Here is a 13641-nt window from a genome sequence, read left to right as displayed (position 1 = left end):
CAGGAGGAGAATGAGGTAGGTAAGACACATATGCAACAGTTAGGTATCTTTATTTCGAAACGTTTCGCCTACACAGTAGGCTTCTTCAGTCGAGTACAGAAAAGTTGATAGAAGCAGAAGATACTTGAAGACGATGTAATCAGTCCATATGCAACAGTTAGGTATCTTTATTTTGAAACGTTTCGCCTACACAGTAGGCTTCTTCAGTCGAGTACAGAAAAGTTGATTGAAGCAGAAGATACTTGAAGACGATGTAATCAGTCCATCACCCTTAAAGTTTTGAGGTGGTCAGTCCCTCAGTCTGGAGAAGAGCATTGTTCCGTTGTCTGAAACAATAAAGGCTCCATCCTGTCACTTCAACTTCATATTGTTTCAGACAACGGAACAATGCTCTTCTCCAGACTGAGGGACTGACCACCTCAAAACTTTAAGGGTGATGGACTGATTACATCGTCTTCAAGTATCTTCTGCTTCTATCAACTTTTCTGTACTCGACTGAAGAAGCCTACTGTGTAGGCGAAACGTTTCAAAATAAAGATACCTAACTGTTGCATATGTGTCTTACCTAACAATCTGTCGGTATTTTATACCATTTTAATGTTCAATCAGTCCATCACCCTTAAAGTTTTGAGGTGGTCAGTCCCTCAGTCTGGAGAAGAGCATTGTTCCGTTGTCTGAAACAAATAAAGATACCTAACTGTTGCATATGTGTCTTACCTAACAATCTGTCGGTATTTTATACCATTTTAATGTTCACCTAGATTATAGCTTCGAGGGTTATTTTCATTACCAAGGGCAAGTACCTTACACTTATCCACATTAAACTTCATCTGCCATTTCTCAGACCAAGACATTAATTTGTTCAAATCGTCCTGGAGTTCATTGATATCCTCCTCAGAGTGAATTATACGGCCTATCTTTGTATCATCAGCAAACTTACTCATGTCACTAGTAATCCCTTCATCAAGGTCATCAATTGTGGAACGCCACTAGTGACTAATCCCCATTCAGATTTCACTCCATTAATGGTAACTCTCTGCTTTCTATTGGTAAGCCATGCCTCAATCCATGCTAGAACTTTACCTCCTATACCATGAGCTGCCACTTTTCTTAAGAGTCTCTTGTGAGGTACTCTGTCGAAGGCTTTACTAAAATCCAAATAAACAATATCATATTCCTTATCACTGTCAACTGCCTCAAATGTTCTATTGAAGAACGTCAGTAAGTTTGTCAGGCAGGAACGACCTCTCGTGAATCCATGCTGAGATTCATTTATCAATTTATGCTCTTCAAGGTGACTTCTGATAATGTCATCTATAATTGATTCTAATAACTTGCCCACTATAGATGTCAGGCTTATTGGACGGTAATTTGAAGGAGTGGACTTATCCCCTGATTTGAATATAGGAACCACATTAGCCATCTTCCACATCTCTGGCACAACACTGGTAAGGATGGACGCATTGAATACACTCGTTAATGGCTGACTAAGCTCCATCTTGCATTCCTTAAGTACCCTTGAAAACAACTCATCGGGTCCCCGGGACTTATTTTGTTTCAGTTTGTCTATCTGTTTAATAACCATGTCCCTCGTGACAGTAATATTAGTTAACTTAAATTCATCAGGAACTAAATAATTGTTAATTACTGGAATCTCATTTACATCTTCCTGTGTAAAAACTGACAAAAAATAGTCATTAAATAAGGAACACATTTCCAGTTCATTATCCGTCAGCTGTCCATTCCCAGATTTCAGAGGTCCTACTTTTTCCTTCACCTTCGTCCTATACACTTGAAAGAACCCCTTTGGATTAGTCTTTGATTCATTAGCGACTCTAATTTCATAGTCACGTTTAGCCTTTCTAATCGCCTTTTTTACTTCTCTTTTAAGCTGAACATATTGGTCAGTAAGGTTAACCTCTCCTCTTCTGATGCGCCTATAAATTCCCCTTTTCTCCCCTAATAGATGCTTTAGCCTCCTGTTAACCCATTTGGGATCGTTATTATTAGACCTAATTTCTCTCTGGGGAATGTATATACTCTGGGCACTGTGTACATTATTAAGAAAACAATCATAAAAGCAGATCCCTTCATATTCATAAGTATGATTATCGTCAATAAAATCATTAGCTAGATAACCCCAATCAAGATTAGACAGATGTTCCCTAAGTCCATTATAATCGGCAGAACGAAAATCGGGGATTTTTACTGTATTATCATTATTCTTGCATTCCCAATTAATGCTAAAGGTGATGGATTTGTGATCACTTGCGCCAAGCTCTTCAGTGATCTCCAGATTATTCACGAGTGTTTCCTTATTTGACAAGACTAGGTCTAGCAAATTATTACCCCTGGTAGGTTCAGTTACACTCTGTTTCAGAAAACAGTCCTGAACTGTTTCCATGAAGTCACTGGACTCTAGATTACCTGTCAAAGAATTCCAGTCAATTTGGCTAAAGTTAAAGTCCCCTACTATGACTACGTTACTGTGTCCAGAAGCCCTAACAATTTCGTCCCAAAGAAGTCTCCCTCTATCGTGATCCAAGCCTGGAGGTCGGTATATTACACCTAGAATTAGTTTTTCTTGACCCTCCACGAACTCTACCCAAACAGACTCTGTTACTGCTCCATCTATTTTTATACCTGTTTTTATGCAGCAATTAATATTTTCTCGAACATACAATGCAACTCCTCCCCCCTTCCCATTACATCTATCCACATTGAATAACTTAAATCCCTGAATATTACACTCAGCAGTCATATCCCGACTCTTTAAATCATACCACGTTTCAGTTAATGCAATGATATCAAAGTTCCCAGCACATGCTACCAAACGTAGTTCATTAATTTTATTTCTTGCACTTCGACTGTTAGCATAAAATACCATCATATGTTTTTTCTTCTGCACATTTTTCCTATTCATCTTTGTTTTTACACAATTTCTGAAATTATCATTACCCAGAGTTACTACATGACAGTTACTATTAAGATTCTTAATATCAGAGCATAAGTCAATATATCCATACTCATTATTAATCATTTCTAAACCCATACCTCTAACTAATCCTAGTTTAAAGTCCTAACAACCCCCTCAACTGAGTTAGCAAGAAAACCCACACCTGCCCTGGATAAGTGAACCCCATCCCTGGCATACATGTCATTTCGGCCATAGAAGTTGTCCCAGTTGTCAATGAATGGTACTGCATTATCCTTACAGTGTTTATCCAGCCAACAATTAATACCAATTGCTCTGGACAACCATTCATTACCAACACCTCTTCTTGGCAAAATGCCACATATAACAGGGCGCCCCCCCTTCTTCCTAATCATGTCTATAGCTGTCCTGAACTTTCTAACTAAATCCTCACTTCTACGCTTGCCTACATCATTGCCTCCAGCACTGAGGCAAATAATAGGATTGATCCCATTACCGTTCATGATGTTGTCAAGCCGGCTAACAATGTCCTCCATCCCAGCCCCAGTCACAAGTCAACGTACACTGTCACACGTCAACATACACTGTCACACGTCAACATACATTGCCACACGTCAACATACACTGCCACGTCAACATACACTGCCACACGTCAACATACACTGCAACACGTCAACATACACTGTCACACGTCAACATACACTGCCACACGTCAACATACACTGTCACACGTTAACATACATTGCCACACGTCAACATACACTGCCACGTCAACATACACTGCCACACGTCAACATACGCTGCCACAAGTCAACATACACTGTCACACGTCAACATACACTCACACGTCAACATACACTACCACACGTCAACATACACTGCCACACGTCAATATACACTACCACAAAGACCTGGGAGTGATCATGTCGGAGGATCTCACCTTCAAGGACCATAACATTGTATCAATCGCATCTGCTAGAAAAATGACAGGATGGATAATGAGAACCTTCAAAACTAGGGAGGCCTAGCCCATGATGACACTCTTCAGGTCACTTGTTCTATCTAGGCTGGAATATTGCTGCACACTAACAGCACCTTTCAAGGCAGGTGAAATTGCCGACCTAGAAAATGTACAGAGAACTTTCACGGCGCGCATAACGGAGATAAAACACCTCAATTACTGGGAGCGCTTGAGGTTCCTAAACCTGTATTCCCTGGAACGCAGGAGGGAGAGATACATGATTATATACACATGGAAAATCCTAGAGGGATTAGTACCGAACTTGCACACGAAAATCACTCACTACGAAAGCAAAAGACTTGGCAGACGATGCACCATCCCCCCAATGAAAAGCAGGGGTGTCACTAGCACGTTAAGAGACCATACAATAAGTGTCAGGGGCCCAAGACTGTTCAACTGCCTCCCAGCACACATAAGGGGGATTACCAACAAACCCCTGGCAGTCTTCAAGCTGGCACTGGACAAGCACCTAAAGTCAGTTCCGGATCAGCCGGGCTGTGGCTCGTACGTTGGTTTGCGTGCAGCCAGCAGCAACAGCCTGGTTGATCAGCCTCTGATCCACCAGGAGGCCTGGTCACAGACCGGGCCGCGGGGGCGTTGACCCCCGGAACTCTCTCCAGGTAAACTCCAGGTAAACCACACGTCAACATTCACTGATACGCGCCAACATACACTGCCACACGTCAACATACACTGCCACGTCAACATACACTGTCAAACGTCAACATACACTGCCGCACGTCAACATACACTGCCATGTCAACATACACTGTCACACGTTAACATACACTGCAACACGTCAACATACACTGCCACGTCAACATACACTACCACACGTCAACATACACTGCCACGTCAACATACACTGTCACACGTCAACATAAACTGCCACACGTCAACATACACTGCAACACATCAACATACTCTGCCACACGTCAACATACACCGCTACACGTCAAAATACACTGCCACACGTCAACATACACAGTCACATGTCAACATACACTGTCACACGTCAACATACACTACCACACGTCAACATACACTGCCACACGTCAATATACACCGCTACACGTCAACATACACTGCCACACGTCAACATACACAGTCACATGTCAACATACACTGTCACACGTCAACATACACTACAACACGTCAACCTACACTGCCACACGTCAACATACACTACCACACGTCAACATACACTGCCACACGTCAACATACACTGCCACACGCCAACATACACTGCCACACGTCATCATACACTGCCACGTCAACATACACTGTCACACGTCAACACGTCAACATAAACTGCCACACGTCAACATACACTGCAACACATCAACATACTCTGCCATACGTCAACATACACCGCTACACGTCAACATACACTGCCACACGTCAACATACACAGTTAGCTATGCGCTAACATCAAGGTACCGCACCTGATGCATGTACACGTGTAAACTGATCACGTTCGTATTCAGCAGAGAAATTACCAGCACAAGTGTGAGTACAGGTGTTAACAAGTGTGTGTACAGGTGGTAACAAAGGAATAAAATAATTGGGATCCAAGTACAAACCTTACCCACACCACTGTCACCTGGTTCATGCTGCCGCCTGCGATGTTCACCTGGTTCATGCTGCCGCCTGCGATGTTCACCTGGTTCATGCTGCCGCCAGTGATGTTCACCTGGTTCATGCTGCCGCCTGCGATGTTCACCTGGTTCATGCTGCCGCCTGTGATGTTCACCTGGTTCATGCTGCCGCCTGTGATGTTCACCTGGTTCATGCTGCTGCCTGTGATGTTCACCTGGTTCATGCTGCCGCCTGTGATGTTCACCTGGTTCATGCTGCCGCCTGCGATGTTCACCTGGTTCATGCTGCCGCCTGTGATGTTCACCTGGTTCATGCTGCCGCCTGTGATGTTCACCTGGTTCATCCTGCCGCCTGCGATGTTCACCTGGTTCATGCTTCCGCCTGTGATGTTCACCTGGTTCATGCTGCCGCCTGTGATGTTCACCTGGTTCATGCTGCCGCCAGCGATGTTCACCTGGTTCATGCTGTCGCCTGCGATGTTCACCTGGTTCATGCTGCCGCCTGTGATGTTCACCTGGTTCATGCTGCCGCCTGTGATGTTCACCTGGTTCATGCTGCCGCCTGCGATGTTCATCTGGTTCATGCTGCTGCCTGTGATGTTCACCTGGTTCATGCTGCCGCCTGCGATGTTCACCTGGTTCATGCTGTCGCCTGCGATGTTCACCTGGCTCATGCTGCCGCCTGCGATGTTCACTTGGTTCATGCTGCCGCCTGTGATGTTCACCTGGTTCATGCTGCCGCCTGTGATGTTCACCTGGTTCATGCTGCCGCCTGTGATGTTCACCTGGTTCATGCTGCCGCCTGCGATGTTCATCTGGTTCATGCTGCTGCCTGTGATGTTCACCTGGTTCATGCTGCCGCCTGCGATGTTCACCTGGTTCATGATGCCGCCTGCGATGTTCATCTGGTTCATGCTGCTGCCTGTGATGTTCACCTGGTTCATGCTGCCGCCTGTGATGTTCACCTGGTTCATGCTGCCGCCTGCGATGTTCACCTGGCTCATGCTGCTGCCTGCGATGTTCACCTGGTTCATGCTGCCGTCTGCGATGTTCACTTGGTTTATGCTGCCGCCTCTGATGTTCACCTGGTTCATGCTGCTGCCTGTGATGTTCACCTGGTTCATGCTGCCGCCTGCGATGTTCACCTGGTTCATGCTGCCGCCTGTGATGTTCACCTGGTTCATGCTGTCGCCTGCGATGTTCACCTGGCTCATGCTGCCGCCTGCAATGTTCACTTGGTTCATGCTGCCGCCTGTGATGTTCACCTGGTTCATGCTGCCGCCTGCGATGTTCACCTGGTTCATGCTGCCGCGTGTGATGTTCACCAGGTTCATGCTGCCGCCTGTGATGTTCACCTGGTTCATGCTGCCGCCTGTGATGTTCACCTGGTTCATGCTGCCGCCTGCGATGTTCACCTGGTTCATGCTGCCGCCTGCGATGTTCACCTGGTTCATGCTGCCGCCTGCGATGTTCACCTGGTTCATGCTGCCGTCTGCGATGTTCACCTGGTTCATGCTGCCGTCTGCGATGTTCACCTGGTTCATGCTGCCGCCTGCGATGTTCACCTGGTTCATGCTGCCGCCTGTGATGTTCACCTGGTTCATGCTGCCGCCTGTGATGTTCACCTGGTTCATGCTGCCGCCTGTGATGTTCACCTGGTTCATGCTGCCGCCTGTGATGTTCACCTGGTTCATGATGCCGCCTGCGATGTTCACCTGGTTCATGCTGCCGCCTGCAATGTTCACCTGGTTCATGCTCTCGCCTGTGATGTTCACCTCGTTCATGCTGCCGCCTGCGATGTTCACCTGGTTCATGCTGACGCCTGTGATGTTCACCTGGTTCATGCTGCCGCCAGCGATGTTCACCTGGTTCATGCTGCCGCCTGTGATGTTCACCTGTTTCATGCTGCAGCCTGTGATGTTCACCTGGTTCATGCTGCCGCCTGTGATGTTCACCTGGTTCATGCTGCCGACTGCGATGTTCACCTGGTTCATGCTGCCGCCTGTGATGTTCACCTGGTTCATGCTGCCGCCTGTGATGTTCACCTGGTTCATGCTGCCGCCTGTGATGTTCACCTGGTTCATGCTGCCACCTGTGATGTTCACCTGGTTCATGCTGCAGCCTGTGATGTTCACCTGGTTCATGCTGCCGCCTGTGATGTTCACCTGGTTCATGCTGACGCCTGTGATGTTCACCTGGTTCATGCTGCCGCCTGTGATGTTCACCTGGTTCATGCTGCCGCCTGTGATGTTCACCTGGTTCATGCTGCCGCCTGTGATGTTCACCTGGTTCATGCTGCCGCCTGTGATGTTCACGTGGTTCATGCTGCCGCCTGCGATGTTCACCGGGTTCATGCTGCCGCCTGTGATGTTCACCTGGTTCATGCTGCCTCCAGTGATGTTCACCTGGTTCATGCTGCCGCCTGTGATGTTCACCTGGTTCATGCTGCCTCCAGTGATGTTCACCTGGTTCATGCTGCCGCCTGTGATGTTCACCTGGTTCATGCTGCCTCCATTGATGTTCACCTTGTTCATGCTGCCGCCTGTGATGTTCACCTGGTTCATGCTGCCGCCTGTGATGTTCACCTGGTTCATGCTGCCTCCAGTGATGTTCACCTGGTTCATGCTGCCGCCTGTGATGTTCACCTGGTTCATGCTGCCTCCAGTGATGTTCACCTGGTTCATGCTGCCGCCTGTGATGTTCACCTGGTTCATGCTGCCGCCTGTGATGTTCACCTGGTTCATGCTGCCTCCAGTGATGTTCACCTGGTTCATGCTGCCGCCTGTGATGTTCATCTGGTTCATGCTGCCGCCTGTGATGTTCACCTGGTTCATGCTGCCGCCTGTGATGTTCACCTGGTTCATGCTGCCGCCTGTGATGTTCACCTGGTTCATGCTGCCGCCTGTGATGTTCACCTGGTTCATGCTGCCTCCTGTGATGTTCACCTGGTTCATGCTGCCGCCGGTAATGTTCACCTGGTTCATGCTGCCGCCTGTGATGTTCACTTGGTTCATGCTGCCGCCTGTGATGTTCACCTGGTTCATGCTGCCGCCAGTGATGTTCACCTGGTTCATGCTGCTGCCTGCGATGTTCACCTGGTTCATGCTGCCGCCTGCGATGTTCACCTGGTTCATGCTGCCGTCTGCGATGTTCACCTGGTTCATGCTGCCGCCTGCGATGTTCACCTGGTTCATGCTTCCGTCTGCGATGTTCACCAGGTTCATGCTGCCGTCTGCGATGTTCACCTGGTTCATGCTGCCGTCTGCGATGTTCACCTGGTTCATGCTGCCGCCTATGATGTTCACCTGGTTCATGCTGCCGTCTGCGATGTTCACATGGTTCATCCTGCCGCCTGCGATGTTCACCTGGTTCATGCTGCCGTCTGCGATGTTCTCCTGGTTCATGCTGCCGCCTGCGATGTTCACCTGGTTCATGCTGCCGCCTGTGATGTTCACCTGGTTCATGCTGCCGCCTGTGATGTTCACCTGGTTCATGCTGCCGCCTGTGATGTTCACCTGGTTCATGCTGCCGCCTGTGATGTTCACCTGGTTCATGCTGCCGTCTGCGATGTTCACCTGGTTCATGCTGCCGCCTGTGATGTTCACCTGGTTCATGCTGCCGCCTGTGATGTTCACCTGGTTCATGCTGCCGCCTGTGATGTTCACCTGGTTCATGCTGCCGCCAGCGATGTTCACCTGGTTCATGCTGCCGCCTGTGATGTTGACCTGGTTCATGCTGCCGCCTGTGATGTTCACCTGGTTCATGCTGCCTCCAGTGATGTTCACCTGGTTCATGCTGCCGCCTGTGATGTTCACCTGGTTCATGCTGCCGCCTGTGATGTTCACCTGGTTCATGCTGCCGTCTGCGATGTTCACCTGGTTCATGCTGCCGCCTGTGATGTTCACCTGGTTCATGCTGCCGCCTGTGATGTTCACCTGGTTCATGCTGCCGCCTGTGATGTTCACCTGGTTCATGCTGCCGCCAGCGATGTTCACCTGGTTCATGCTGCCGCCTGTGATGTTGACCTGGTTCATGCTGCAGCCTGTGATGTTCACCTGGTTCATGCTGCCGCCTGTGATGTTCACCTGGTTCATGCTGACGCCTGTGATGTTCACCTTGTTCATGCTGCCGCCAGCGATGTTCACCTGGTTCATGCTGCCGCCTGTGATGTTCACCTGTTTCATGCTGCAGCCTGTGATGTTCACCTGGTTCATGCTGCCGCCTGTGATGTTCACCTGGTTCATGCTGCCGCCTGCGATGTTCACCTGGTTCATGCTGCCGCCTGTGATGTTCACCTGGTTCATGCTGCCGCCTGTGATGTTCACCTGGTTCATGCTGCCGCCTGCGATGTTCACCTGGTTCATGCTGCCGCCTGTGATGTTCACCTGTTTCATGCTGCAGCCTGTGATGTTCACCTGGTTCATGCTGCCGCCTGTGATGTTCACCTGGTTCATGCTGCCGCCTGCGATGTTCACCTGGTTCATGCTGCCGCCTGTGATGTTCACCTGGTTCATGCTGCCGCCTGTGATGTTCACCTGGTTCATGCTGCCGCCTGCGATGTTCACCTGGTTCATGCTGCCGCCTGTGATGTTCACCTGGTTCATGCTGCCGCCTGTGATGTTCACCTGGTTCATGCTGCCGCCTGTGATGTTCACCTGGTTCATGCTGCCGCCTGTGATGTTCACCTGGTTCATGCTGCCGCCTGTGATGTTCACCTGGTTCATGCTGCCGCCTGTGATGTTCACCTGGTTCATGCTGCCGCCTGCGATGTTCACCTGGTTCATGCTGCCGCCTGTGATGTTCACCTGTTTCATGCTGCAGCCTGTGATGTTCACCTGGTTCATGCTGCCGCCTGTGATGTTCACCTGGTTCATGCTGCCGCCTGCGATGTTCACCTGGTTCATGCTGCCGCCTGTGATGTTCACCTGGTTCATGCTGCCGCCTGTGATGTTCACCTGGTTCATGCTGCCGCCTGCGATGTTCACCTGGTTCATGCTGCCGCCTGTGATGTTCACCTGTTTCATGCTGCAGCCTGTGATGTTCACCTGGTTCATGCTGCCGCCTGTGATGTTCACCTGGTTCATGCTGCCGCCTGCGATGTTCACCTGGTTCATGCTGCCGCCTGTGATGTTCACCTGGTTCATGCTGCCGCCTGTGATGTTCACCTGGTTCATGCTGCCGCCTGCGATGTTCACCTGGTTCATGCTGCCGCCTGTGATGTTCACCTGGTTCATGCTGCAGCCTGTGATGTTCACCTGGTTCATGCTGCCGCCTGTGATGTTCACCTGGTTCATGCTGCCTCCAGTGATGTTCACCTGGTTCATGCTGCCGCCTGTGATGTTCACCTGGTTCATGCTGCCGCCTGTGATGTTCACCTGGTTCATGCTGCCTCCAGTGATGTTCACCTGGTTCATGCTGCCGCCTGTGATGTTCACCTGGTTCATGCTGCCTCCAGTGATGTTCACCTGGTTCATGCTGCCGCCTGTGATGTTCACCTGGTTCATGCTGCCGCCTGTGATGTTCACCTGGTTCATGCTGCCTCCAAAGATGTTCACCTGGTTCATGCTGCCGCCTGTGATGTTCATCTGGTTCATGCTGCCGCCTGTGATGTTCACCTGGTTCATGCTGCCGCCTGTGATGTTCACCTGGTTCATGCTGCCGCCTGTGATGTTCACCTGGTTCATGCTGCCGCCTGTGATGTTCACCTGGTTCATGCTGCCGCCGGTAATGTTCACCTGGTTCATGCTGCCGCCTGTGATGTTCACCTGGTTCATGCTGCCGCCTGTGATGTTCACCTGGTTCATGCTTCCGCCTGTGATGTTCACCTGGTTCATGCTGCCTCCAGTGATGTTCACCTGGTTCATGCTGCCGCCTGTGATGTTCACCTGGTTCATGCTGCCGCCTGTGATGTTCACCTGGTTCATGCTGCCTCCAGTGATGTTCACCTGGTTCATGCTGCCGCCTGTGATGTTCACCTGGTTCATGCTGCCGCCTGTGATGTTCACCTGGTTCATGCTGCCGCCTGTGATGTTCACCTGGTTCATGCTGCCGCCTGTGATGTTCACCTGGTTCATGCTGCCGCCTGTGATGTTCACCTGGTTCATGCTGCCGCCTGTGATGTTCACCTGGTTCATGCTGCCGCCTGTGATGTTCACCTGGTTCATGCTGCCGCCTGTAATGTTCACCTGGTTCATGCTGCCGCCTGTGATGTTCACCTTGTTCATGCTGCCGCCTGTGATGTTCACCTGGTTCATGCTACCGCCTGTGATGTTCACCTGGTTCATGCTGCCGCCAGTGATGTTCACCTGGTTCATGCTGCCGCCTGCAGGGTTCACCTGGTTCATACTACGGCCAGCAAGGTTCACCTGGTTCATGCTACCGCCTGTGATGTTCACCTGGTTCATGCTGCCGCCAGTGATGTTCACCTGGTTCATGCTGCCGCCTGCAGGGTTCACCTGGTTCATACTACGGCCAGCAAGGTTCACCTGGTTCATACTGCTTCCTGCTAGGTTTACTTTCAAATTCAAATTCAAATTCAAAGTTTATTCTCTATAAGGATTACAATGTTGAGTTTACAGAAATTTGGTTATTGTTTGGTTTAACATGTAGTAAAATTGAGATTACAGAGTGTACCACTAGAACGCTTAGCATGGCTAGGCATTTCGGGCATACTTAGTTTTATTCTTAAATGTAAAATATTACAAATTATAAGGTAAGTTGGTATTATGGCTAAGTGACTAAATACTATTTTGTGAGTTTAGCAGTGTGAATGCTTTTGTTTTGGCACAGTATATAGTTTCAGTATTGAAGTATCACAGGATTCATTATATTAAGACTGAGATTAATATTTCTGTTTATGGTCAAATGAGTGTGCGAGTGTAAGTGTGAACCACCAGGTGGTATTCGTGAAGTTAGTTGACGGGGTGTATCAGGGAGATAAGATGTTTTCTAATGGTAGTTTTGAAGGTGATGAATGTGTCTGCAGTTCTAGAGTTCTCAGGTAGGGTATTCCAGATTTTAGGGCCTTTGACATACATTGAATTTTTGTAAAGGTTTAGTCGGACACGGGGAATGTCGTAGAGATGTTTGTTTCTGGTGTTATGCCTGTGGGTTCTGTCACAACTATCAAGAAAGCGTTTAAGGTCAAGGTTGATATTAGAGTTTAAGGCCCTGTAGATATAGATTGCACAGTAGTAAGTGTGGATGTACTGAACTGGGAGTAAGTTTAGATCTTTGAAGAGTGGGGGGGTGTGCTGCCAGGGATGGGATTTAGTGATTATTCTTACTGCAGCTTTTTGTTGGGTTATTATTGGCTTTAGGTGTGTTGCTGCAGTTGATCCCCAAGCACAAATAGCATAGTTAGGTAAGACACATATGCAACAGTTAGGTATCTTTATTTCGAAACGTTTCGCCTACACAGTAGGCTTCTTCAGTCGAGTACAGAAAAGTTGATAGAAGCAGAAGATACTTGAAGACGATGTAATCAGTCCATCACCCTTAAAGTTTTGAGGTGGTCAGTCCCTCAGTCTGGAGAAGAGCATTGTTCCGTTGTCTGAAACAATATGTTTCAGACAACGGAACAATGCTCTTCTCCAGACTGAGGGACTGACCACCTCAAAACTTTAAGGGTGATGGACTGATTACATCGTCTTCAAGTATCTTCTGCTTCTATCAACTTTTCTGTACTCGACTGAAGAAGCCTACTGTGTAGGCGAAACGTTTCGAAATAAAGATACCTAACTGTTGCATATGTGTCTTACCTAACAATCTGTCGGTATTTTATACCATTTTAATGTTCACAAATAGCATAGGTGAGGTATGGATAAATAAGTGAGTGGTATAGTGTGAGAAGGGCATTTTGCGGCACGTAGTATCGTATCTTGGAGAGGCTCCCAACCGTTTTGGATACTTTTTTGGCTATATGCTGGATATGGGTGCTGAAATTCAGGTTATTGTCAAGGTATAAGCCTAAGAATTTTCCCCCATTATTTCTGGTAATTAGAGTGTTGTCAATCTTAATGTTAATTTGTGCATCTCCTGCTCTGCTACCAAACATAATATAGTAAGTTTTGTCAGTGTTAAGCGTA

This window comes from Cherax quadricarinatus, chromosome 47 (genome assembly GCF_038502225.1).
Source record: "Cherax quadricarinatus isolate ZL_2023a chromosome 47, ASM3850222v1, whole genome shotgun sequence".
NCBI classification, from domain to species: Eukaryota; Metazoa; Arthropoda; class Malacostraca; order Decapoda; family Parastacidae; genus Cherax; species Cherax quadricarinatus.
This window is presented reverse-complemented; position numbering follows the sequence as displayed.